Raw genomic sequence first — 3,015 nt, forward strand, 5'->3', positions numbered from 1 at the left:
GCAGGGGAAGCCAGAGCCCCCGCGCTGGGAAATTCCGCGTCCGCCCCCCCTCCCCGCGCTCCCCGCCGCCCCTCGTTTACCCTCTGGGCGCCCGGGCGGAGCTGGAGGCGGGACTAGGGAGGAGCAGAGCGGCACGCGGGGAGGGGCGCAGGACGTGAGCTGCGGCTCGAGTCGAGAGCCTGGGATGTGGACGAGTTTTCCCCCGGGCCTGGTGACCCAAGGCGTCCTGGTGGCGGAGTTGCAAGAGGCAGTTGTGCCCTTTCCCGGTCCCCAGGGAAGGTCGTATATCTTAGTGTACTCGCGCCCTCCGCGCTTCTCTGGAGTCCCAGGGTCCGGCAGGAGGGCACGCTCCCAGGGGGCGGGGGTGGGGGGTGGGGGTGGGGAGCGGTCACCAGGCCATTTGCCGCGCGCCCCGTGCTCTGGGGTGGGGACAGAGGCGCCTCGTGCCCTCCCCGCCGTGCTGCGGGAGGCCGGGGAAGCTTGGGGCTTCTCGGAACCGCGACTGTGGGTCCGATTACTAGTAGCACGGCCCCGCCTCGCCCAGATTTCGCTTCAAGTTCACACACAAAGAGGGCAATGGCTCACGCACACATTCCAGCTTAGAGATTTCCAAGAGGCTGCCTCAGGGTGGGCCCGGAACCTGGGTGTTGGGCGCTCGGCTGGGGGCCTGTGCACTCCGACAGCAGAACCTGGTTTTCTTCTTTGCAGTCTTTATTAAAATTGGTTATTTTGTAGCACCGCCTCATTAGGAAGAGTACCTGTACTGATCTCCCCCCTCCCGCCCACCCCCTCAGTCCTAGCTGCTCATCTGGGGTTTTCCTTCTTGAGTGGCAAGCGTTTACTCCAGGTGTAACCGGAAGAGAGTTCTAGAGAAAAGCGCCACTCTCCCGAAATCCACTCCGCGGGACATTCCCAATACCCCGCCACCCCCTCCCCCTACATTTCCCACGTATCAAGCATCCACCAGGAGCCAGGCATTCGGCTAGAGCGCGGAGAGCTAGGGACCATGTGAGGAGGACATCCTCTCTCTCTGCCCTACGGCCCAGGAGGTGGGGTGTCCCAGGCACAACTCAGATTCAAACGCGGTCACACTTCAAGTCCATGCCCTTTTCTTCACAGTGCCCAGGTACGTGCTCCCGGTGCAGTTTCTAAATTGCCGTGCGCAGTGGCGCACGCCTGTAATCCCAGCGCTTTGGAGGCCGAGGCGGGAGGATCACTGGAGGTTAGGAGTTGGAGACCACCTGGGCAACATAGCTACCCCGTCTCTACAAAAAATAAAAATAAAAATTGGCCAGGCATGGTGGCTCACGCGTGTCATCCCAGCTACTTGGAAGCTGAGGTAGGAGGATCCCTTGAGCCCAGGAGTTCGAGTCTGCTGTGAGCTATGATTGAGCCACAGCACTCCAGCCTGGGCGATAGAGCGAGGCCTTGTCTCAAATTTAAAAAATAAAATAAAACAAAAAAATTTTTTGAGACTGAGTTTCGCTCTTGTTGCCCAGGCTGGGGTACAATGGGGCGATCTCGGCTCACCGCAACCTCCGCCTCCGGGGTTCAAGCGATTCTCCTGCCTCAGCCTCCCGAGTAGCTGGGATTACAGGCATGCGCCACCACACCCGGCTAATTTTGTATTTTTCGTAGAGATGGGTTTCTCCATGTCGGTCAGGCTGGCCTCAAACTCCCGCCCGCCCGCCTCAGCCTCCCAAAGTGCTGAGATTACAGGCGTGAGCCCCCGCGCCTGGCCAAAAATAAAAATTTTTTAAACGATTTGCCTTGGACCTTCTCTAGAGCCCTCCCCATTTCTGCTATGGAAAATGAATTACAATTCCAACCCGAGGATGTACCGAGAGAATTGCCGGAGGAGGTAGGTTAGCTGAGGTGACAAACTAGGGACTTTTTGCAGGACCTTAACTCGCAGACAACAAGCCCAGGTAGCTAATCCAACATCGAGGGCAGATTGCCTGGACACTGTCATCCCCGAAGTTATTTTAAATACGAGAGCGATTTAATTTATATTCATTCACCTCATGAAGCAGGGCGTTTGCCATTCCCTCCAAATATCCAGGCAGTCCCTTGCAGCTAGAGGAGAACCACTTCCTGAAGCCTCCGCCTTTCTGATCTTGGAGCGAGGGAATTCCACCAACGCGGCAGCATTGACCTGGCAGAAGCAGCCTGGGCCAGGGTTGGGGAGGAGAAGCCCCGCTCGCCTGCGCGCCGGATGGGTGGAATTTGGCATTGGCTCAAGCGGGTTATCCCAGTCTCAGCTGAAGCCGAAGTTATTAGTACACTTTTGGCCTTTTCGCTGGAAACCGGGTTAGCACAGGTTGTTACCTCTGATTGTAACCTGAGAAACTGGGAGACGTCTCTTTCTCTTCTGCGGTGTTTAGACAACAAAGGATGATCTTTACAAGAGTTTTAAAAATAGAACCATGGAACCACTCCCCTCCCCACCCGCCTGGAGTGAGCTCATTAAAACCACACCTAATCTGGGAACTGCATTATTAGCCTTACTTCCTACATAGAAGTCTCCCAAATAGAGCTGCATTTTAGAGAGCTCGTGAAATGGCTGGTCTAGCAGGGTTCTCTCTTGCTTCTGGCTTAAGCCAGAGTAGGTTTCATCTGTTGGGGTGAATTAGAAGGTTTTACTTGAAAATATTTGTAAAGTTTTTAACAAGGTGGCCAAAAGGGAGAGAACAGCTGAAAAGAAATAAAACGTTTGTGGACTTCTTGTATGTATGTATGTATGTATGTATGTATGTATGTATATGTATTTGAGATAGGTTCTGGATCTGTCACCCTGGCTGGAGTGCAGTGGGGCGATCTCAGCTCACTGCAACCTCCACCTTCCTCCTCAAGTGATCCTCCCACCTCAGCCTCCCAGATAGCTGGAACTACAGGTGCATGCCACCACACCCGGCTAATTTTTGTATTTTGGGTAGGGTTAGAGACGGGGTTTTGCCATGTTGCCCAGGCTGGTCTCAAACTTCTGAGCTAAAGCGATCTGCCCGCCTCAGCCTC

The sequence above is a fragment of the Theropithecus gelada genome, chromosome 9 (genome assembly GCF_003255815.1).
Source record: "Theropithecus gelada isolate Dixy chromosome 9, Tgel_1.0, whole genome shotgun sequence".
Classification (NCBI taxonomy): domain Eukaryota; kingdom Metazoa; phylum Chordata; class Mammalia; order Primates; family Cercopithecidae; genus Theropithecus; species Theropithecus gelada.